A 26,316-nucleotide genomic window follows, 5' to 3' on the forward strand; every position below is an offset into this window, starting at 1 on the left:
TAGATTCTTCTAGAATGGTAGAATCTAGACAGATGCTTTGAGAGCCCAGGGTGATCTCCATGTCACAGTGAGGTATTGGAGTAGGTCTTTGTGGGGGAAACAAAAACATCATCATCATTATTCTTTTTGTGAACAAGCACATAAGAAAAAAGAATAAGGAAAACAAGCATGTAAGCTGACACTAACAAAAAAATGGCAATTTTCAGTGATTGACATGCATTTGTAATTTGTAACTTACTAATTGTTAAGTCCACCTCCAAAAAGTATGGAAATATATATTTATCACATATGTAATGTATATAACATATTATATATAATATGTGATTTAACATAGTAGTATCCATTTTTCCTTGTTTTCCTTATCCTTTTGACCTTCCTTGTGTGAACACTGTGATTTTTGTTGCAGTTGTTTTTAACTGCATGGTGATTATCAATGCGTCTTTGGTTCATTTCATTCTTTTTTTCTTCACTCCAACATTTCATGTCTTCTCGTACTTCTTTGAATTATTCTTATGCATTTTTTGATTCAATTTTATTCTATTACATGCATATACCTTAATTCATTTAGCTATTCCCCAATAGATGACTAGTTTGTTTCCAATTTTTCTTCTTACAGCATAATACACATATATATATATAAAACAGTTGACATATATTAGCGCTATTTGTGTTTGTGCGTATATATATACACACACATACATATACATGCATATTTATGTACACACACATATATATCTTCCAGGTGCAACTAGGTCTTTTTTGCCTGTCATTTATCTCATTGGACTATATTTTTAGTGGTGGGACCATGAAAGGAAGAAGAAAATAAGAATTTATTAAGTGTTTACTTATAAGCATGTTGTCAAATGCTTTCAATGAAGATGAACATGGTATCAAGGTCAACTACCATACTAATGGCAAGTTCTTCAACTTGAAAAGGCTACAAGCCAAGACCAAAGTAGAGGGAGTGTTGGTGGATGATTTCTGTTTGCAGATGATTGTGCACTCAATGCAGCCTCTGAAGCTGAGATGCAACAAAGTATGGATCAATTCTCTGCTGCCTGTGCTAATTTTGGCCTAATAATTAACACCAAGAAAGCACAAGTGCTTCATCAGCCACCACCATACCATCCATACATGGAACCATCGATTACAACAAAAAGTTTTGAATGCTGTGGATAAATTCACTTACCTTGGTAGTGTACTTTCCAGGAATATACACATTGACCATGAGGTTGATGCACGCATTGCCAGAGCTAGCTCAGTGTTTGGGAGGCTCCAAAAGTTTGAGAGAGAAGAGGTATTAGACTGACTACCAAATTGAAGGTCTACAGAGCCGTTGTGCTGACCTCATTGTTGTATGCCTGTGAAACATGAACTGTCTATCAGCGCCATGCCAGGAAACTGAATCTCTTCCATTTGAACTCTCATAGGAAGATTCTGAAAATCACCTGGCAGGATAAGGTACCAGACACTGAGGTCCTTGCTAGAACTAAATTGTCAAACATTCAAACCATGCTTCAAAGAGTGCAACTCCGATGAAATGGCCATATTGTTTGAATATAAAATGCACATTTGCTAAAAAGACTATTTTATGGAGCACATGGTGGTCAGAAGAAGCGATACAAGGACACTCTCAAGGTCTCTCTCAAGAACTTTGGATATGATTGTGGGACATGGGAGACACTGACACATGACTGTGCAGCATGGCATGCCCACATTAGAAAAGGTGTTGTGCTCTATGAGCAAAGCAGAATTGAAACAACACAAAAGAAATGTAGGATGCGCAAATTTGGAGTAACCTCTCAAATGTTCAAATGGACTATCTGTGCCCAATCTGTGGTAGAGCATTCTAAGCTTGTATTGGTCTGATCAGCCACAGTTGTACACATTGAAACTTCACTTTATCATAGTGATGTCATTTTGGTTCTCTTTGAGAATGAAGGACAACAACCAACCAACCAACCAACTTCATACCAGGCATGATGCTAAGCACTGATGATATAGATACAAGCAAAAACAAAGACAATTCCTGACTTCAAGAAACTTACATTTTAATAGGGAAAGACATAAAAGGGAGTTGTAAAGGGTGGGAGAAGGGGAGATTGAAGGTAACCATTGTAGGAACATAGTCTGGAAGCCAGGAACAGGGACTGAAGGAGAATGGAGACCAGCCTGGGCTCCTTCACAAAATGAATTCCCCAGGAGGAACTCACCAATGGGAGAAGGACCTGGGTCTTATAGGGGAATATTCCAAGTTGAGAAGGCTGAAGGTATTGTTGGATGTTGAAGATGAGGAGGCCCTAGAAAGTAAGGGAAGTTCTAGGAGGAGACAATGTCAGGTACAGTTTTGAAGTTCAGAAAGCCAGGAAGAAGAGCAAGGAGGGAAATGATGACTAGATTAAAGTGTATGCTCTTTTTGGTAACTCTTTTCATTGTACTTTCCAAAAATGCTAGTTCAGTTCACTGTTCCAATAGCTGTATAATACAGTGACTGTTTTTTAACACATCAATGTAATCACTAAATTTTATCAATTTTGGCTATTTTTGTCCATTTGATGGGATTCAGGTAGAACTTTAGACTTATTTTCATTTGTATTTTTTGGTCATTAATGATTTTGGATTTTTTCATGTGATTTTTGATAGTATGCGTCTTCTTATGAGAACTGCCTGTTTGTATATTCTGATGACTTGTGTTTGTCCTTCATTGCCAAAGAAGACCATGACATTAGAGAATTGATGACATGACTTGCACTTGACTTTGTTTTGAGTGAGGGAGGGCTGTGCAAGATCACCAGACTCACTTCTCCTCCATAACCACCTGAATCTAGTGACCAGATATTCATCAGGATAACTGGAGATGACCCAGGATGCAAAGGCAGATGTTGGCTCTTTAGGCCAAGGTCTATTCAGGTGCTCACATAGGGTGAGGTAACCCCCATTCAGCGCATAGTCCTGTTTAAGAAGTAGTCAGAGAATGGCCCCTTTAATGAGGCAAAGAAAAATAACTAAATCGGGCTGGAAGGGAAACAGCAGCAGTTAGTATTGATAATCACTTTTAAGCCAGGAGGGTCCAGAAAACAGCCCTTTAGTGGAGCTTGAGCAAGGGTGTAGTGTGGTACAATCTATAGGCTTCAGAGTGCAGTAGGTTTAAGGTTTTGGGAAAGGAAAGGAAAGGAAAGGAAAGAAAAGGAAAGGAAAGGAAAGGAAAGAAAAGGAAAGGAAAGGAAAGGAAAGGAAAGGAAAGGAAAGGAAAGGAAAGGAAAGGAAAGGAAAGGAAAGGAAAGGAAAGGAAAGGAAAGGAAAGGAAAGGAAGGGAAAGAGAAAGGGAAAGGGAAAGGGAAAGGGAAAGGGAAAAGGAAAGGGAAAGGGAAAGGAAAGGGAAAGGGAAAGGGAAAGGGAAAGGAAAGGATCTAGCCAGTAAACCCCAAGTTAACTGTCCATCTTCTGGCCATCCAAATTTACCTTCTTTAGGATAGGAGAAGGAAGGGAAGGCGGAGACAGACAGGAGAGGAGGAGCTGAGTTACCTAGCTAGCTGGGTTCCCATTCAGGCAGCTGGGTATACTCACAGATTGTTGCGTTCATTCTTTGTTGCCAAAGAAGATCACTCTGATGCCTTATCATTTAGAGAAAGACTAATTCAGATAAATTTATCCGCTCTTTTAAAGTTGGATATCACACTCTTGTTGAAAGTGTCTGAAGCAAAGATTTTTTTTGCCCAAAGATTGTTCTTTCCACATTATCCTGAGTGCATTGATTTTTGTTGTGCAAACCCTTTTTATTTTTTATTTGCAGCGGATGTGCCCAGGCATTGTGCTGGGTCTTTGCCCCATTGCCTAGATAATACCTCCAGCATGGATAATATTTGCTTATATAAGAAATAAAAAAATAAGTATGGGCAAAGAAGAGGTTTAAATATTTTTATTTACAGGTGATATCATGATCTATTTAGAAAATCTAAGAGATTCCATGAGTAGGAAGGCTCACATCTCTTATCTCTTCTTGAGGTGCAAATCTATAGGAACTAGGATGCTACAAACAAATTCTTCCTTTGGGATGACTTAAGCATTATCTCAGTTTTGGACATAGGGTCAGATCTTTTCAGAAGTTTTGGGATGAAAGGAAAAATAGTGTAACTGCACAGATTAGTAGAAAAGAAAATACCCTAAGGAAACTACCTTCTAAAGGTTCATCAATTATCCAGGGTGAGAGTCTTGAGGCCTAGTCCTTGGGGGAGACTTTATAATTTTTCCTAGCTACTTTTTGAGAAAGTTATAGAAATTTATTTACTAAAATAAAGGATAATATTTACAGGATTAATAGTCTGAATAACAGACATATTCTTATATACTTCATGGAAAGGGGTATATAAACCAAACTTTATGTATTGTAGCTGTCAGAGTTTTGTTAACCCCAGTATGAATGTTTCTTAAATCTTCTTGGTGGACGACAGGTCTGTCCCCTAATCAACCAATCAACAATCACTTATAAGAGCCTACTGTGTTGGTGCTGGTATAGAAAGACAAAAACTAAATAGCCCTGCCTTCATTCTAGGGGTGGGAAAAATGTGTACGTAAAAACAAAATACATTCAAAGCATTTTTGTGAGGGGTGGGTGGAAGAGGTACTGTCAGTGGGGAAGATCAGGAAAGGCTTCATTGTAGAACGTGCTGCTTGATCTGAGTTTCGAAGGAACTTAAGAGTTTCCAAGAAGTGGAGGTGAGGAGGGAGTTCATTCCAGGAGTGGGAAACATACATAACCAGTGCAAAAGCAGGAGATGGAATGTAGTTTAGGAGGAATGAAGGGACAGTATGACTGGACCATTTAGTGTGTGGAGGGGAGGAACAGAGAATAATAAAATATATAATAACAATGATGGGGTAATGATGTGTGGATCCTAGTGTCTTGAAAGAATTCAAATTCCCTCGGAAACTGTCCAACTTAAAGAAAAGCATTTATTGGGGTGACACACTCAAGCAGGCCTGTTCCCCAGAGCCCTGAAACGTTCTACTCAATGTGCAAGATAGAGCATAGGCAACCGGTCCAGCTCCTCTAAGGGAGGCAGTATGACCTTGCTCCTCTTAAGAGGAAGAGTGATTGGCCAGGTTAAAGGTCTGGTTTAAATACAATTTTATGGAATAGGGGAAGGGGAACAAGAGAATGGGAGAAGGGGCAAGTACAACTCTGAAATACCTGGGATATCAGGTAATTTGGAGATGCCTTTTTCATATAGAGAAACAAGAACAACAGGAAAGAAGAGGGGAAGAGATGTTCTGGAATGTCAGGTTAATTGAGGGTGCTCTGTGAAAGCACACAGGTAAGTCTCTGGTAGTGGGCTTCAACGCATAGTCTTCTTTGATCACTCTTCCAGATGGTCACACTTTGCACCTTATCTCATATCTCACATGGTGTATCCTGCTTGCTCCCTCTGCCTCCTGCACTCCTCACCTCACCTCATCTGCCTTACCTCATCGATAATACAGTACAATTAGGGGATAGGAGCAATATCTTCTAAGGTCCCTTATCATGTAGAGTAGGCCAGTTCTTTCCCCAAAGGAAAAGAAAGATGTTCTGGCCACTAGTTCAGAAGAATGAGGCTCCAGACTGGTTGTTATAAACAGGGCTTCTTGTTTGCCTAAGGGGCATAAAAGAGGCTGTTCAGGCTTGGTGAATATCCCCTAGATACTGGATTCACCACACCCTGCCTTTCTCTTGTTGATTCAATTCAGCCATGTCCAACCCCATGTGGATTTTTTTTTTTTTTTGGTAAAGATACTGGAGTGGTTTGCACTTCCTTCTCCAATTCATTTTACAGATGAGGAAACTGAAGCAATCAAGGTTAAGTGACTTGCCCAGGGTCACAGCTAGGAAGTATCTAAGGCCAGATTGAACTTATGAGGGAAAGTGTTCCTGACTCCAAGCCCAATGTTCTATCTACTGCTTCACCTAGCTGCCCACCTGCCTTTCTTACTAAACCCATTTATAGAGTAGAAGGGCTAAATGCTATATCCCCACTGAGTATCCTTTCCACCTGATGGCTATGTAAACCTCATTTTCTAAACTGTTGCATGAACTAGACCAGGAGTTCTCAAACATTTTAGTCCCAGGATCCCTTTGCACACTTAAAAAAACATCAAGGACCTCCACAGAGTTTTTGTTTATGTGGGTTATATCTATATCTCTCTATATAGTGGGTTATATTTATTGTAGAAATGAAAATATCTTAGCATCATTATAAAAATAGTTACCTCACAGATCCCCTGAAAGGATTTTAGGGACTTCTAAGGGTCCCTGGATCATACTTTGAGAACCACTGGCATAGAGTGTTTCATTTAATTCCAATCTTGAACCTCAGCTATGTATTAGCCTGGCCTGGGTCAGGCCTGGTTTAGTTATAAGCTGATAAGATGAAATGAGACCAGAGTTTAAGTGCCAAAAAGAAGTATTTATATTTGATCCTAGAGGTAATCAGAATTTACAGAGTAGGGAAGTGACATGGTTAGAACTGTACTCTAGGGAAGTCACTTTGGCGGCAGTGTGGAGAATGGCATAAAAAAGAATGGATCCCCCAAGTATCTGTTTTCAATCAGAGGAAAAAGGAAACAGTAACTGATTGGCCAGTATGGGCCACTTTTCAGATAAGATAGATAGGTTGTTTGAGACATGTAATTGTAAAAAAAAAAAAAAATGCCTTGCATCAATCTTCGGATCAACAGGTAGAGTGGTTCAGCTTCCAAATCATGTAGTTCATGGGCTCGTTCAAACAATGCAATAAAGTTTTCTCACAATTCCCATCACCGAACAAAGTTTTCTCACAAGATAGAAATTGGACTAGACACATAGCTGAATAGAGAGGAAACTGAAGTCATTCCAAAATTGAGTTACAAGATGGAGCCAGGGTGGTTTACTCAATTCCCTCACTGTACAAAGTGCTGACAAAAAAGAGGCAAAAAACAGTCTTGCACTCAACAAGCATATGACCAAATGGGTGAGGCAATATAGAAATAAGTATGTGCAAAGCAAGATTTACAGAATAAATAGAAAATAATTAATAGAAGGAAGACATTAGAATTAAGAGGAGTAGGGCAAGGCTTCCTGTATAAGGTGGGATTTTAGTTGGGACAAAGGAAATCAGTAGTTAGAGTAGACGGGGGAGAGCATTTCAGGCAGAGAGGATATCTAAAGGAGGGAGATGATGTGAGATGACCGTCTTTTTTGTGGAATAGCCAGGAGGCCAGTATCACTGGATCAAAGGATATGTGTCAGGGAGTGAGATGTAAGGAGACTGGAAAGGTAGGAAGGGTTATGAAGGACAGTGAATGCCAAAAAGAACATTTTGCATTTCATCTTATAGGCAATAGGGAACCAATGGAGTTTATTGAGTGGGGTGGGGGTGAAGTGTGTATGATATGGTCAGGAAAATGGATGGATTAAAGTGGGGAGAGACTTGAGTGAGGCAGACCCATCAGCAGTCTATTGCTGTAATCAAGGTGTGGGATGATTGAGGGCCTGCCTAAGAGTGGTAGGAGTATCAAAGGAGAAAAGGGAGTGTATTTGAGAAGTGTTATGAAGATGAAATTGAGAGACCTTTGTAACAGATTGGATATGTTGGGGTGGGGTGAGAGATAGTGAGGAGTCTAAGATGACTCCTAGGATGCAAAGAACTGAGAGGATTCTGTATTTCTGTTTGGTAATAGGGAAGGTAGAATGGGGGGAGGGTTTAGGGGAAAAGATACTGAGTTCTGTTTTGAACATATTAAGTTAAAGATATCTACTGGACATCAGTTTGAGATGCATGAAAGGCAATTGGAGATGTGAGATTGGAGGTCAGCAGAAAATTTGGGGCAGGATATGTAGATTTGAGAATCATCAGTAGAGAGATCATAATTAAGTCCATGGTGCTGGTATGATCATCAAGGGAAGTAGTATGGTGGGAGAAAAGAAGGACAGAACCCTTGGGGACCCCTTCCGTTAGCAGCATGATATACAAGAGGATCCAGCAAAGAAGATTAAGAAGCTGCTGTCAGATAGATAGGAAGAGAACCAGGAGAGAGTGATATCCTGAACCATTAGACCAAAGAAAGTTCTCAAGGAGAGAGGTCAAGGAGAAAGATGATAGAGAAAAGGCCACTGGATTTGCCAACTGAAAAACCATTAGTAACTTTGGAAAGAGCAGTTTCAATGCTATGATAATGTCAGAAGCCAGATTATAAGGGTTTAAGAAGAAAGTGGAAGCTACTATTGTGGAGAGCTTTTGCAGGAATGTAGTAAAAAGGGCAGAAGAAGTACAGAGTTATAGAGATAGAAGGAACAAACGAGAGTTTGTGATTTTTTTTTCAGGATGGAGGAGACATGGGCATAATCATAAGTACTAGGAAATGAGCCAATAGAATGAAAAAAAAGTGAAAGAGTAAGGATTACAGAGGCGTAATACATTGGGGGAGATGGGATGGAATGGGATCACTTAAACAGATAGAGGAATTAGCCTGGCAGAGGTGAAGGAGGAGATAATGACTGAAGGCCATGAAGAGATGAGAAAGAAGGGAGAAGAGAAATTTATGGTGAATGGTCTCAATTTTTTTTCTGTAAAATAAGAGGCAAAGTTTTCTGCTGAGAGAGTGGGGGGAAGGAGAGCCATGAGGGGTTTGAGGAGGAAAGAAAATTTGAAAGAGCCTCTGTAGAAAGTGAGATAGTGAATTGATAAATGAGATATAGTAGATTTGCTAAGGAGAATGAGAGCCCAATTGACATTGTGTAAAATAAATTTGTAGTGAACCCAATCAGGAGGGTTGCATGATTTTCTCTCTCTTTGTTTAGCAGCATGTGTGTAGGAATGTAGAAATATGAACACCTGAACTGTTTAATGACACACTTATTTATGTCCATATGTCCCTTTTCTATGAAACTGACAGTTTCTTGAGGGTACAGTGTTGTTTTGCATCTTTGTGTCTCAGATGCTGACCATAGAGTCTTGCTCATTAAAGCCATCAATAAATGTTGGTTGAATGGAATTAGCCAAAACATTTCTAACTCTTCTAATGAATCGCATTAACCTGCAGAAATTAAATAAAATAACAAAAATTTATAAATGATACTGATGGAGTTAATGTAAAATAAGTCATTTTTTTTTTAACATGACTGAAAAATCACAAGGGCTGACAAAATTCCGGTCAATGTCAGTACCATGCTGTCAAAGCTAAAGGGCACATCCCTTCTTTATTTTAACAACCAATAAATTGTTTGGTGGAGGAGGGAGCGGGGATATACTTTGTAACGAGGGCTGTTTGAGTATGTGAAATCTTTGTGTTAAAATAAATTGTAGTAATACATTTTTTTAAAAGGTACACTCTAAAAACGTTTCCAAAAAATCTTTCTTCTCACTTAAGAAGCTGCTAAGTTCCAGGATAAAATCACAGAAGCATGAAGCTGGGTGATGTTCAGTGTCACGCACTGATATATGACTGCTGATTTTTTCACTTTAACAAACAGGCACTTGCTCTGTATGTTCAGCACTCTGTACTTGGCACTGGGGGAGTTACCAAGGTGAATAATTCCCTTGAATGAATTCCTTCCTTTGGGGAGCTTACAGGGGGCCATTCAATGGGTACAGAGATAACTATAATACAAAACAGAACAGGATAAGTGCAGAAGGGAGGTACAAAGTTCGATGTGCGGTCAGGGCAGAGAAAACAAAGATTGATAAAGTGCGGCGGGGGAGAGTGACTTAGCTTAACTGGTTAGGAGGATAGCTAGAGTAAGCAGTGTAATTTTTTTTGTTTTTGTTATTGATTTGTGATTTCATTGATTTACTGAACTAAAGGTCAGGAAACTCTCCTATCAACGCAAATGAGTTACTACTGCTTTGTAACTCTTTGAGAGGTGCCTGGGACACTGAGATGCTAAATAAATTAGGCCGGGGAGGGGTGAGGGTATTATGCCATCAGATTGTATCAGAAGTCCTGGGCCTTATTTGAACCCAGGTGGACCTGAATTAGAGCTCTGTATTCAGATATCTCTCAATCTGCTACTACTATCCACTGCTCTAATTTGCCTTTTTATTTTGACATAAGGCTAAAAAAGTAGGTGATGCCAGGTTCTGAAATACTTCGAATACCAGGCTAAGGAGTCTGAACTTCTCCCAGTAGTCCACAGGGAACCATTGAAGGGCTATAAACAGAGGAGGGACATGACCCAATCTCTTCTCAGGGAAGGTTAGTTTTGTTGCCTCTGCTGTCTAGATCATAAGTCAGAGGAGAGATAAGAGGAAGCTCTTGAAAAAGGTGGCATTTAAGTTGGGTTTGTGGGGATGGATAGCATTTAACAAGCCAAGTTAGGTTAGGAACACTGTGAGTCAAGCTGAGGCAGAAAAGTAACCAATAGGTGGGCCAAAGTGTGACCTGTTTTAGCTGGAGCTTAGCATACCTGGAGAAAGTTAGAACAGGGGGGTTGTTTATGGTTTTGAAAACCAGGTAAAGGAGTCTGGACTTTAATCAGTAGATGATGAAGACCTGCTAGAGGTTTTTGATCATCAGAGTGAAATGATCAGAGCTGGGCAGGAAGAAGATCCTGGCAGTGTGTGTAGGACCATTAAGGTGTGACAAATACTTCAGACTTGTGTCTGCTCAGAGGCAGTTGGGTGGTCCAGGGGATAGAGCACTGGATCTGGAATCAGGTAAGAACTGAGTGTGAATCCTTACTGGCTGTATAGCCCTGAGCAAGTCATTTGACCTTTCTAAGCCTCAGTTTACTCATCTGTAAAATGGGGACAATAATAGCACTTCCTCTCACAGGGTTGTTGTAAGGATCAAATGAGATAATATTATCTCAGTGCTTTGTGAACAATAATTGTTAGTTACTCGTCTTTTTACTCAGGTGCCTTCTTATGCTATATAGGTGACCCCAGTCTCTTGACAGTGATACTGTTTAGGTAGGATCTTTGGAAGGTATTACCAGACATAAACTTTGCCTTTGTAATCCAATTGGGCGAAATAACAAGCATATTAATCACACTAACTTATATGTTGCTATTGTGTTTTACATTTTACAAAACTAGTTTCATGCAGCTGTCCTAGGAGGCAGTAGGGTGGATATTTTTACAGATGAGGGGACTGAGGCCCAGGGAAGTTATGGAGTTGGAAGGGACTTAAGAGAGCCATCTAGTCCAGCTTTATCATTATACAGAAAAAGGAAATGAAATTCAGAGTAGGGGAAGGTGACTTACCCAAAGTCACATCAAAAGTTAGTGACAGAACTGTACCTCAAGTCTTGGAGTCTGCTGACTCCAAGTCCAGGACTCTCTATATTACGACCATTTTAAACAAGTCCACCTTGGTGACATGGTCTATGTATGTGCATTACAGAGAAATCTGAAATTACAAGGGAGATGGACTTAGGATAAGGTTGGTTAGGGAAGGTTTCCCAGAGGAGGTGAGACTTGAGTTTGAAATATGAGTAAGAGTCAGTTTTGCCAACAGAAGTTTGAGGAACATTCCAGGAAGTAGGGCGTTGTGGGCTATGGGTGGGGTGGGGTGGAGAACAGAATGAACAGAAGAAGCCTGGAGGTAGGAACAGACAGTGTGTTCTTTCTAGATGAACAATAACAGTTGGAATGTGATCCTTATCAGTGAGTGGGCTGGGGAGGTTGAGGAGGGGGAGGTGCGGGAAGGGATGCTTCAGTCAGGGCCAGAACTGAACTATACTGTCTTGTCTGCATTTGGCCTTTGTACAGTATGACTTTCACTTGGGGGGATTGTGGTCCCCACACTATGGTAACTTGTTGGTGATGATGAGCTGGGCTCTAAGAAAGCTTTGCTTTCTACTCTGTTCCTTGTGATGTAAGGCAGCTTGGAGCAGTGAAAAGAGGACTGAATTTAAAGCAAGAAGACTTGGGTTCTTATTTAATTCTGCCATTTCTAACTGTGTGATAGGAACTTTACCTTTCTGACTTCAGTTGCCTGCCATTTGTAAAACAAGGAGGTTGGACTAGATGACCTCTAAGGTCCCTGCCAGCTCTGTTTATGATCCAATAAAATCCCAGCCTCATAAATAGGCATAACTGAGAGAGGTAGTGGAAAACAATCAACTTGAAAGTCAGTAAGAGCTTGGGTCTAAATCTCCCAAAATAGACATTCTTGAAAATTTATTCCCACTCCCACCATTCTTCAGTTATCAATTGCTTCTTTCTAATCAAATCCAATTGCCTTTCTTCCTTTCCTTCTTTAATGCATTTGACATTGTTTACTATTAATTTTTATTTCAATCTCTTGACTCTCTGCACTGGTTTCTACGATTCTACTTTTCCTGGTTCTCCTCTTACTTCTTTAACTTTGACTGCTTTTGACTAAACTATCATTGTTGATATCATCCATTTCTCTTTCTGGCTACTCCTCCTTGTTTTGACTTTTCATTGTAGATGTTCCTCAGGATTCTGAGCTTTTGTACTCAGTTCTTATACTCACTTCTTTTTTGGGGAACTCATCCTTTTTAAAAAATCTAATATATTTTATTTTTCCCCTAATACATGTTAAAATCATTTTTAAACATTTGGGTTTTTTTTTTTAAGTTTTGAGTTCCAAATCCCTCCCTGAGACAGTAAACAATCAGATATAGGTTATACATGTGCTGTCATGTAAAACATTTTCATATTAGTAATTTTGTATAAGAAAACTCAAAAGAAAAAGGATGAAAGAAAGTGAAAAACAGCAATGTTTCAGTCCATATTCAAACAATATCAGTTTTTTCTCTAGAGGAGGATCATATGCTTCATCTTTAGTCCTTTGGGATTGTCTTAGAACATTGTATTGCTAAGTCATTTACAATTCATCGTTGTACAATATTGCTGTTACTATGTACAGCATTCTCCTGGTTTTGCTCACTTCACTTTGCATCAGTTCATGTAAGTTTTTCCAGGTTTTTCTTAAATCATTTTGCTTGTTATTTCTTTTAGTTCAATAACATTCTATTTCTTTTTTTTTTTTTTTAATCCTATTCATTCTTTTTTTTTTTTATTTTTTTTTATTTTTTTTTATTTTTTTAATGTTTAACAATCACTGCCATACAATTGCGATTTTATCCCTCCCCACCCACCCCCCACTACCTCCCTCCCTCCCCACGACTGCATACAATTCTGTATAGATTCTACATATACTTTCCTATTGAGTATATTTTCACTATAGTCATGCTATGTAGTCAGACTAAGATAAATGAAAGAATCCGTATAACAAATCAGAACATGATACACAAACAGATACACATACACAAACATGATCTGCTACATTATGTGAGTGACTTCCATATTTCTCTCTCTGAGTGTGGAAGGCATTTTGCCTTGAGGTCCACCATTGGGATTTTTTTTTTTTTCAGAAGTTCTTGTGTTATTACAAAAATCTAAGTCTACCAGAAAAAGCTCTCACACACTGTGGTTGTTGCTGTGCATAGAGTTCTCCTGGTTCTGCTCCTTTCACTCAGCATCAGGTCATATAAGTCCTTCCAGGCCTCTCTGAAGTCTTCTTGTTCATCATTTCTTATGGCACAATAGTACTCCATTACATTCATATACCATAATTTATTCAGCCATTCCCCAATTGATGGACATCCCCTTGACTTCCAGTTTTTGGCAACTACATAGAGTGCTGCTATAAATATTTTTGTACATGTGGGACCCTTTCCCATTTTTATGATCTCTTGGGGATATAGTCCTAGTAGCGATATTGCTGGGTCAAAGGGTATGCACATTTTTGTAGCCCTTTGGGCATAGTTCCAAATTGCTCTCCAGAATGGTTGGATGCGCTCACAGCTCCACCAACAATGAATTAGTGTTCCAACTCTCCCACATCCTCTCCAGCATTTATCATTTTCTTGTTCTGTCATGTTTGCCAATCTTATAGGTGTGATGTGGTACCTCAGAGTTGTTTTGATTTGCATCTCTCTAACCAATAGTGATTTAGAGCATTTTTTCATATGATTATAGATAGCTTTAATTTCTTCCTCTGAAAATTGCCTGTTCATATCCTTTGACCATTTATCAGTTGGGGAATAACATTCTATTTCAATCATATACCATAGTTTGTTCAGTCATTCCCTAATTGATCGGCATCCCCTCAGTTTCCAATTTTTAGCCACTACAAAAAGAGCTGCCATAAATATTTTTGTGCAAACAGATCCTCTCACCCCCCCCCTCCCCCTTTTCCTATCTCTTTGAGATACAGACCCAGCAGTGGTGATGCTGAAACAAAGAGTAAGCACAGTTTTATAGCCCTCTGGGCATAGTTCCAATTGCTCAGGAAGCTCATTCTTTCCTATGGCTTCACCATTTTATTTTAATTGAACAAATATTTATTGAACATCTACAATAATGAATACTTACATTTTTTAGTGCCTTGTGGTTTACAAAGAACTTTCCTTGAGACTCTGTTACATCCCTTCTGTGGATGAGAAAACTGAGGCTCAGAATGAGGAAGTGATAGGCTCAGGCTTATATGGTGAAAAAATGCTGGAAATGAAATTCAAACCTAGACTTCTGGACTCCAAATTCAGTATTTTTCATATATATATATATATATATATATATATATATATATACACACATCCCCTATCTTTCTATCATCTGAAAGTCATGACACATTGTAGGGAAGATAAAGAGGTATAAAACAGGGTTCTATCCTCAAGGAACTTAGAGTCAATAAGGCAAATACATGGTGGGATAGAATAGAGGAAGAAATAGATTGTAATTAGTGTCATATGTACTCCCTTTGCCTTAAGTTTCTCCCCACTCCAATCAATTCATTCAGCTGTCAAATTGATCTTAAAACTCATATTGACCATGTTATCCCCTACTCAATAAACTTCAATGGCTTCCTATTACCTCCAGGATTATATATAAAATACTCTGTTAATGTTCAAAGTCCTTCATAATCTCATCTTCCTCTGCCTCTCTAGTCTTACTTCTGGCTTTCCTAACTCCTTTAAATTCTCAGCCAAAGTCTTTGCTTCTTCAAGAATCCTTTCCAAGTTCTCCTTAGTGACTTTTGCCTTTCTCTGTATCCCCAGTACTTAATCAGGTGGGTGGCACATAGTAGATACTTAATAAATGCTAATTGATTGGACCATATGAACAACAAAATAGAGAGCTAGACATTTTCTTTAATGTCCATTATTCTCAAACCTCTCCAAAAGAGAAATTCTGAACCAAAGATAAGAAACTACAGCTGTTTCCATGGTTTATCAAGGATACCATGGAATCTAATAAAAGTTAAAAACAAAAAAACAAATCCATGAACTGATGCTCACTGACTGAGCTCAATTAGCACCCTCTGCACTTCCCACAATGCTGGCAGTGAGGCAGCAGTAATAGGTTTATAACTAAATCTATACTCTGATCTCTCTCCTTCCTCTTTCCAGCGTACAGAGACCATAGTTCTAGGTTTTGGAAATTTGCTCTGGCTGCCACAGCCCTTCAGATTAAAAGTCTATCCGGGGCCATAATCCTGCAGCACCAGTGCTACAAGAGTTTGAACTGTAAGTGCCAGGATGAATAACCCTGTAGCAGCAGCAGAACCAGAGCTGGATCAACAACCCTGTAGCACCAGTTCTGCAAAGCTCAGAACTGCTATTGCCTGGTCAAAGAAGGAACAGAGGAAGCAGGCAGGATAGTGTGAGTGTGTGTGGGAAGGGGATTGGGATTTATGTAGCTCTCCTCTAAACTTGAGAGAAAAAGTAAACCATCCAGATGGGGCCAGTTCTGACCATCAAAAGTTACTTGGGGTAGAGACCTAGACTGGTGAACTGTGAGTTGCCTAGCACAGGAGGAGGCTGAGATGCTTTAAGATCTAGCCTCCAAGGAAACCACAATCAGAGGAGAAAGAATCAAAAAGTGGATAACAGTGGAAAATTGAAGGGAAAAAAAGACCATTCAAGAACAGTGTGCTGCCATCCCATGTTCTCAAATTCCACAGGGTCTTCAACAAGTATTGGATCATTTTTCTTTGTTTTGTGGTGTTTATTTATAGATGCCTAGACTCATTACTAGATCTAGAGGCTATATTTCCTTCTATTGTTAGAGTTTTCCCTATTGATTTATCTGCTTATGTTCACTGTCTTTGAGTTTTCTTCTTCCTGAAGTATTTGGTAATTTTGGTCTTTTTTTTCCCTTCAATGAGTTTAACCATACATGAAAGATTATAGACATTAAATAATCAAGAGACATTTGAAACATTTTTTGGAAAGAAGACCCTAACTAACAAGACTGTTTTCTTCTCAAACACTCTGAACAACAGAAATGCAGGAGGAGTGAATAAATATAGGAAGTGAGGGAGGCAAAAGCAAGAGAGTATTCAAAGAGACACTAGTCAGAGATTTTCTTCTACATGCACACAAACAGAGCTAGATGAAGGTGGAAAACTGATAGAAGTAATAGTGAAGAGGCAGGTGGAGGAGGGGGCACATTATGGACAGTACCTGTTAACTCAATGCCTACAAGGCTTTTAAAATATTTTTTTGTCTTTTTTTGTTGTTGTTGGACTACATTACAACATGGCATGTACATGAAAGGAGGAGAGGAACAGGGGGATAGAAAAGAATGTGTGATGTATTAAGGTCAAAGCAAAGGCTAACAATGAGAGGAAGGTACACCTGTGGTCTCAGAAAAAGAACAGCCTACAGGGGAGTGGATGAGCAGGAGGGAGGATTGAAAAGTTGACTTAAAGAAGGAAGTCTTATTTTATTGGTGGGAGGGGGTCCTACTGATGAATACTCCTATGAATGAAGATAGTCTGTGAAGGGAGATGAGGACCTTATATCGAGAGTGGCCTGGTGGATTTGGTGCTTGAAAAGTCTACTCATCCTACCTTAGGAAGGATGGAGTTGGAACCCCTAGGGCCAAGTGGTATTTGGGAAAGTGAGAAAGCATAGACACTGGGAGGAGATTTTTAGGCAAATGTGAGGGAAAAAAATAACCAGGAGGAAATATGGGTCAGTGGTGGGCTATATAATTAAAGACATGGTGGGACCATGTGGATTTTCCTCTCTGACATCTGTAATAATTGACACAGTTCTAGGAATGAGGCTCAATGGAAAAGGGTAATTCATGGAGCAAGGTCTACCAGGCTGTGGCAGGAAATGCCTAGAAGGGAGAACATAGAATGGATACCTTGGAAGCTTTGAGTTCATGAGGAATATAGAAAAAAGAGAGAGACTGGATAATTAGAGGAGTCATGAAACAGAGATTCAGTGTCTATAGTGGACAGAGAGAGAGGATGGATGATGAAGAGAGTGAGAGAAAACTTGTATGGAAAGGAGTGCAAAAATGAAATAAAAAAAAAACAAACCAAGCAACCCCTAACAAACAGGACTAGTTGAAGAGAAAGAGAGGAAGAGGGAATTTACTTGACTAAATTAAGGAATCCAAAAACAAAACCCTAAAATGAAAGGGACAACAAATGAGGGGAGGTTATCAGGAGTGAGGGGAATATGCCAGTGGGAACAAGGCTATCTTTAAAAAAGATCAAGGTAAAGTAACTGAAAGAGCATAGATACTCTTGAGTTTATAGCAGAAGAGAGAAAAAAAACCATATCTTGAAAGAACTTGAATTAGAAACAGAGGAAAATATAAACCTGCCGATAATAATTTGAAATATAAATGAATTCAGCAATCCAATAAAATGAGAAAGAGTGACATGTTGGATAAGAAAACAAAAACTTATAATATGTTGCTTATAAGAAACACATTTTAAAAAATGAAGACAAAATAAAACTGAAGGGATGGAAAAAAATTTACTATGCATCAATGAATACAAAAAAGCAGGAATTGCAATCATGCTACCTGACAAAGCCAAAACAAAGATTCAAAAAATAGAAAGGGATAATAGAGAACAGACCAATATCATTAATAAACTTATATTTTGAATGTCTTAGCATCCAACTTATATAGATAATTACACAATAGTGACAGGAATCTTTAAAACCCTCTTCGTTTTGGATAAATTGTATAGAAAGATAAACAAAAGGAATATTATGGAACTGAACAGGAGCTAGAGTTAAAAACTTTTGGCATCTTCTCATTGGCATAGCAAACTTATTTCTCAGCACCACATGGAACTTTAAAAAAAAAAACTGACCATGAATATAAATATCAAAAGAGATATTGAAAACAAGTGTAAGAAGGCAGAAATAGTTAATATATTCTTTATAGGCCATAATGTAATACAAATAGGTATTGGTTCACAGATCACATACACACACACATACATACAAACACACACACACATACATACACACAAAATATAGACTGAAATGAAGACTTACCTATGAAACCCTAAATAATGAGTGTGTCAAAGAACAAACTGTAGAAAAAATTAATAATTATGTAAAAGAAAATGATAATGATGAAACTACATACCAAGGTTTTTGGGGAAGCTAAAGCAGTACTCAGGGAAAATCATGTCCTTACCAACATACATTGACAAAATAGAAAAAGAATGAATAATGAACTGAAATTTCATTTAAAAAAATAGAAAGTCAACAAATAAATCCAAAATAAGCACAAAAGAGAAGAAATTAAAAATTAGAAGGGAAATACATAAATTGGAAACAGAAAAGTAGAAATGATAAATCTAAAAGCTGATTCTTTGGACTAATAAAACTGATAAATCCTTACCTAATCTGATTAAAAAGAATAGAGCAGAAAATCAAATCAATAAAATTACAAATGAGCAAGTTGAAATCATAGTACAATCAGAAGAAATAGAAAATAATCAGAGCATGTTATGCACAGTTATATGGCAACATAACGGAGAAGAAAAAGAAAAAGGAATACCTTCAAAAATATAAACTACACAAGCTATCAGAAGACCAGATATTGACCTTAAATAATCCAATCTCAGAAAGGGAACTAGATCTAGTTGTAAAGGTACTACCAAAAGGTTGGGGGTTGGGGTGGAGCAGTGAGAGCAGGGAGAACTCTCAGTTTTCAGATTCACAGGAGAATCCAACCAAACATTTAAAAAATAGCACCCATACTTCACAAATGTTTCTCAAAAATTGAGAAAGAAAGCACCCCACTAGAATCTTTCTGAGTCAAAATATAGTCCTAATACTTAGACTGGGGAAAGATAAAACACAGAAAGAAGACTATACACCAACATCATTAATGAACATTGACTCAAAATTTTTAAACCAAATCCTATCAAACAGACTACAAGAATTTATCCAAGAAACTATTGATTGTGCTCAAGCGGGATTTATATCAGAGATGAAAGGATGGCTCAACCTGTTAGGAAAACAACACATGTAATTAATTATATTCAAAACCAAAACATCTAAAATCACATGATCAACCCAATAGATGCAGGAAAAAAAACACTTTGATAAACTACAATGCACTTTTATGATTAAAACTGCCCCTCCCAACAACCCTACAACATATAGGCATAGAAGAACTGCTAAAAAATATCATAAAAAGCATCTATCTAAAACCAAAAGCAAGAATTATATGCAAAGGGGATATACTCAAACCTTTCCCAATAAATATGGGAGTGAAGAAAGATATCCACTTTTCCTGCTATTATTCGATATAGTTCTGGAAATGCTAGCAACAGCAATGGTTAGTTGGTTGGTTGTTGTCCTTCCTCCTCGAAGAGGATCAAAATGACATCACCGTGATAAAGGGGCTTCAATGTGTACAACTGTGGCTAATCAGACTAATATGAACTCAGAATGCTCTGTCACAGATTAGGCACAGACAATCCATGTGAACATTTAGGATGGTTACTCCAAATTTGTGCATCCTACATTTCCTTTGTGTTGTTTCAATTCTGCTTTTGCTCATAGAGCACAACACCTTTTCTGATGTGGGCATGCCGTGCTGAGCGGTCCTGTGCCGGTGTCTCCCATGTCCCACAATCAAATTCAAAGTTCTTGAGAGAGACCTTGAGAATGCCTTGTATCATTTCTTCTGACCACTACGTGATCGCCTGCCCCATGTGAGTTCTCCATAAAATAGTCTTTTTGGCAAGTGTACATTTTGCTTTCAAACAATGTGACCAACCCATTAGAGTTGTGCTCCTGAAGCATAGTTTGAATGCTTGGCAGTTTAGTTCAAGCAAGGACCTCAGTGTCTGGTACCTTATCCTGCCAGGTGATCTTCAGAGTCTTCCTAAGAGAGTTCAAATGGAAGAGATTCAGTTTCCTGGCATGGCGTTTGTAGACTGTCCATGTTTCACAGGCATGCAACAATGAGGTCAACACAACAGCTCTGTAGACCTTCACTTTGGTAATCAGTCTAATACCTCTTCTCTCCCAAACTATTCTTTGGAGTCTCCCAAACACTGAGCTGGCTCTGGCAATGCATGTGTCTGGCAATGTGTGGTGCCGTGGGAAAAGCTCTGATTCAGAAGTCCTATGATCTGGGTTCAAATTCTGCCCCTACCATGTCTTAAGTGTGTGACAGCAACAGCAATAAGATAAGAGAAACAGATGAAAGGGATTAAGACAAGTAAAGAGGTGATAAAACTATCCCTATTTGCTAAAAATATGATGGTTTACTTGGAAAATCCTAAGGAATCAGCTCAGTTACTAATTAGGACAATTAATAGCTTGAGTAAAATGGCAGCTTACAAAATAAATCCTCAAAAATCAATAGCATTTCTATATAATAATAGTACAAGGAGCAATAATAGAAAGGAAAATTCCATTTCAAATAATTACAAAATGCATAAAATATCTGGGAAATGATCTCCTTATATACAAAAGACTTGTATAGATTCAATGACAAAATGTTCCTTAAAAAAAACAAAGAACAACTTAAATAGCTGGAGGAATATTCAGTGCTCATGACTAGACAGTGCCAAAGTAATAAAAATAACAATACTGCCAAAGTTAATTTACATTTCTAATGCTATACCAGTCAAATTACCAAGGGGATGCTTTACAGAATTTAATAGAATAATAATAACATTCACTTGGAGAAACAAAAGATCTAGAATATCAAGAGAAATGATGGAAAAAAAGTAAGGATGAAGGAATAATAACACTTTCGGACCTTAAATTATATTATAAACAGCAGTTATCAAAAGCATCTGGTACTGGGTAAAGAAAAGAGAGACAGATCAATGGAACACACTAGGCAAGGGACGTTCAGAAACAATAGAACTCAATAATCCGGTGTTTGATAAAGTGGAAAACAAAAATTACCTAGGAAAAAATTGATAAAAATTTCTGGGAAAATTGGAAAGCAGTTTGGCAAAAATTAGGCTTAGGTCAACACCTTATATCATATTCCACAATACATTCTGCACTTGGGAAAAAAAATGTCAATCAGTCATTACTGGAATTGCACAAGCTAGCAGCTGACAGAAGTGACCCTCATTCATGTGATTTCATCAAAACCCACTGCACGAACAGGTAAAGTCCATCAAACAACTGGGTGATCATGTAATCAATCTGCACAAAAAATGCTCTCCATTCCCAATTCTGACATGGCGGAATATTGAGACAGTGACAGTGAGAGCTAAGCCTCAACCTGACTTTCCAAACTGTGGAAGTGACTCCTATTGTCTTCTAGTATGTATATATTTTGGTTAAGAAAAAAGAAAGACATCAGGCTGAGTGGGAAACAGCAACAATTACTATTCTGACTTGTTCATAATCTGTACCAAAAAGCTACCACCATTTACACCCCAATAGAGTGACTTGGTACTGATAACAAAGAAAAAAGTAAACATAACAAAATTATAAAGATCAAACAGGACTTGAAAGAAGTGTAACAGGTGTTATACATTGCCCATATTTTCAGACTTTATCAATGTGTGGAAGTTTTGCTGATTTTTTTTATTCTCTAAAAATATAATTTATTATATAGGATGAGTCTTTGGGAGTGGGAATGGATACCTGAAATAATTATGGTGATGCAAGGAACAGAAAATATCAGTAAAAACTTATTTTTAAAATGCTAATTGATTAGCTGATTGGTGGAGACAGAAGACAACTTGTTCCAAGTAATTATTAATATAATTGCTAGGGACTTGGTGAAAGGAGCAACATTTGAACTGAATTTCAAAAAATGGAGATGGCTGAGGAACAGTGGGGGGTATAGAGTTTTCCATTTGAGGGCAACAGAACATGAAGGAACAGAGCATACTTGATAATTTGAAGGCTGTGGAAGGTCAAGAATGCTAGGCAGAAGAGCTTATTAGGCAGTAAAGAGGAGCCACTGAAACCTTTCGACTGGTGAATGATCTGATTAACATGACATTTTAAGAGGATGGCATGTAAAGAATGGACTGGAGCGGGAGAGATACTGTAAAAAGATGTAAGGAAAAAATTACTGACATTAAATCCAAAAGTATACTAGGTTAACTTGGAGACTAGATGACCACTTGTTGGGGATGTGGTAGAGAGGATGTTCAGTTATGTGCTGAATTAGATTCCTTCTAAGGCACCTTCCAGTGCTGAGATGGCGATTTTGTAATTAGATGTGGAGAGGCTAGGTGCACTACAACAATCCAGTGGTGACCCTGGGAATGAGTGGGTAAAAAATCAGAGCAGGCAGTAAAAGAATAATTGTCAGCTGATTGGAAGTAGAAGAACAAAGATGACTCTGAGGTTTCAAGATTGGGTGGCCAGAAAGATGGTGGTGACAATCTAAAAGACTGTCCCCTCATTCATGTCACCCAATATTGAGATTAACTAATAGCCCCTGACTTCTAGTCCCTTCTGAGCTACCTATATAACATGTCTAAGTCTTCCCCCACCATTAAAAAAAAAAACCCTTTCAGTAGAATCTACCATCCTTAGGTCTACTATCCTATATCTCTCCTCCCTTTTACAATGGCAGCTAGGTGGTACAGTAGATAGAGTCCCTGTCCTGGAGTCATGAAGCCCTGAGTTCAAATATGACTTTAGACACTAGTCACATGACCCTAGGCAAGTCAATTAACCTTTGGCACATAATAGGTGCTAAATAAATACTTATACCCTTCTCCCCCTATACCCCTTTCTCAGTCATACTTTTGGAAAACTGTCAATGCTCATTTTCTCTTCTCTCACTCAGCTTTTAACTCTTTGTAATTTGACTTCCTACTTTATCACTCTACTGAAACTACTCTCTCTAAAGGTAGCAATGGTCAGCTTTAGGAATTACCAAATCTGGTGGCCTTTTCTCAGTCCTCATCTGGTGGCTACTCTCTCCTGCAGAGACTCTTTCTTCTCTGGGGTTTTCCCTCTTGGTAAGTTCTTCTTGGAGCCTCCATTTTGGCTGTTTCTGACTTTTTCAGCTTTGTCACCATACTCCCACAAGTGTATCCCTCCCCTCATACACATTTCTCAGCTCTCTTTGGTGTACTGTTTTCTCCCATTAGAATGTAGGCTTCTTGAACAAAGAAAAAGGAAAAAAAATTCATAGGTACAAAAATACTTAGAGCAGCTGTATTTGTGGTGGCTAAGAATTGGAAACTGAAGGGATGACCATCAATTAGGAAAGGGCTGAACAAGTTGTGGTATATGAATACAATAGAATACTAATGGGCTGCAAGATATGATGAAGGGAATGGTTTCAGAAAACCTTGGCAAGACTTGTATAAACTGATGCAGAGAGAAGTGAGCAGGACCAGGAGAACACTGTACATAATAATAGCAATAGTGTCAAGATGATCACTTGTGAGAGACTTAGTAACTCTGATCACTACAGTGCTCCACCACAAATTCAAAGGACTTATCATATAAAAATGCTATCAACCCTCTGACTGAGAACTGATGACTTCTCAGTGAAGATTGAAGCTTATTTTATTCTTTCTTTTTGGTGTTTTGAAGAACGTGTGACATATAAAAAAGTTTAAGAGACAAAGCTTCTGGGTAATTAATAATTTTATTAATCATTTCTATCAAATGATTAATAAGAGGTATCAGTGGCACAGGAGCCCTCACGGAACTCACTCAACACTTACAGACCTTGGGAATAGTGGGTATCTCTGAGGGTGCCAATCAACTCTGACTGGCTAACAAAGAGATAATGAATATTACAATGAGAAGTGGACCCATTCTAATGAGGGGTTAGGGTTTGGGGATGGGGCAAGAGAGACATGACTTTGATCATTCTTGCTCCCAGACCACCCCCAGGCTTGCAATCTAGGCAAAGAATTTACCCCAACCCAGCCTGAATAGAACACAAGGGGCTTCGCTAGTTGGATGAGGTCTGAACAAGACTGAGGAGAAAGTTAATCCAGTCTCATTAAAAGCAACGTCTTTCAGATGGTGGCTGGACCTAGTAGAGAATGAGGATCTGAGAGGTGAAAAACACCTGGATCTTCTCAATCATTGCCTATTTAATGATCATTTCTCCAAAAAAGTAATGCAGAAATTTGTTTTGCATAACTATAAATATTTTTTGTAATAGATTTTGTTTTTCTTACCTTTTAATGGAGTAAGGGAAAGAATTTGGAAAGTAAAATAGTCTTTATTCTTTAACAAACAATAAAATATAGCTTCCTTGAGAGCAGGAACTTTTTCTTTTGGCTTGTATTTGATTGACAAGTGCTTAGCAGAGCATCTTGCCTTGCCACTATTCTCTCTTGATTCTCTTTCTGCATATCTGACTGCCCCTTTTCAGTATCCTTTGCTAGATCATCCATACTATGCTCAGTAACTGCTGATGTATTCCAGGCTCTCTTTAGTTTTCTGTCTACACTGTTGATCTCATTATCTCTTATGGATTTAATCAATATCTCTATACATATGAGGATCAGATCTCTATTCCCAGAGCAAGACTCTCTCCCAACATTGTTGTTGTTATTCAGCCCTTTAGTGTTACCTGACTCTTTGTGACCTTTTGGACCCCATAGCTTGCCAAATACTGGCCACAGGGTTCTCTTGGCAAAGATCCTGGAGTGATTTGCTATGTCCATCTACAGTGGATTAAGGCAAACAAGAGGTTAAGTGACTTTGCCAGGGTCATAAAGCTACTAGGTGTCTAAGGCCAAATTTGAACTCAGGTTTCCTGACTCCAGGTCCAGTCCTCTATCCACTCAGCCATCTAGGCTTGTCCTCTTCTTATACCCTAAGTTCCAACCAAACAGGTCCACTTCAAATTGTCAGGCATGCTTTGTCCCTTCTTGCTGTACTGCCCTCAACTGGAAAACTCTACACTCCCCCACTATGCCTCACCCATCTCTGCTTTTGAGGCCCAGTTCAAATATTGCTCCTTTCACCAAGTCTCTAGAAATTATGTCAGTAATTATCTAGAGCCAACTGTCTTCTCCCACGACCCCATTCACAGTGGTATTACAGAGAATAAAACCAAAAACTTAAATAGTTTAGAAATTTATTAAATTGTTCAGCAGAGGTGAGAGCTGAAAAAGAGGTGCCTAGTGTCTTCAAGTTACACATTATATAGCGTTCAAAGAAAGGAACAAGGAAACAGTAGTTGACTGGCCAGCATGGAGTCAGTTTCCAGATAAGAAATGCAGGTTGCCTGAGATATATAGTGGGAGAAAACTCCTTACAATATTCTCTGAATTTGAGAGGTTTCTAGTCAGCCTAACCAAAAGTCCTGAATTACACCTTAAACAAATCTAAGTCTCTAATCACCAGGTCTGGTTTCTCAACCAGGCAGGATAGTTTACATGAGGTAACTTACAGACCCTTTTTCAGCTCTCCCCACTGCTGGACAACTTAATAAAGTTCATGGCCTCAGTTTCCCCATCAATAAAACAACAGGGGTTGGACTAGAGCTTTTCCAAGGTCACTTAAGCTCTGTTTTTCTACCTGTGTAGGCTAGAATCAGCTTCAGACATCCTAATTTAGAAATTAAAAAACAAAACTCTTCTCTAATGTAGTTAGATTTTTAGCCTGCACCCCAATGAGCTATAAGTTTACTCTCCTATTTAGGAACTAGAATAACTCTTTACTATTCCTAAGAATACCTTGTGAAAATGTCTTTGTTCTAGTGGTCTGGGGTATAGGGAACACAATGACATCTGTCTCCATTCCCTTTGGGATTTTAACACACATAGGTCATGCCTCTTCTCAGTCTTTATGTCTCCAAAGTGAAGGGTCTTGAAAACTGCAAGGGGCTGGCCTAGCCAATAGAGACAAGTCCACACTGTCCACAGGACTAGCTAGAGGCAGTCCTAGGATGGAGACAGTGGGAATGAAGCTGATAGAAAAGGGGTGCATAGAGAAAGGCAGAGGCAGCAGCCAAAGATCATTCTGAGCTTTTGAGCCTGAATGACTGGGTGGATGGTGGTGCCACGATCAGATCTAGGTAAGTCAGGAGGGCCAAATGGTTTTCAGTTAAGGTGCAGAGTTTGGTTGTAGAAGTGTTGAGTTTG

This window comes from Notamacropus eugenii, chromosome 1 (assembly GCF_028372415.1).
Source record: "Notamacropus eugenii isolate mMacEug1 chromosome 1, mMacEug1.pri_v2, whole genome shotgun sequence".
Lineage (NCBI taxonomy): Eukaryota > Metazoa > Chordata > Mammalia > Diprotodontia > Macropodidae > Notamacropus > Notamacropus eugenii.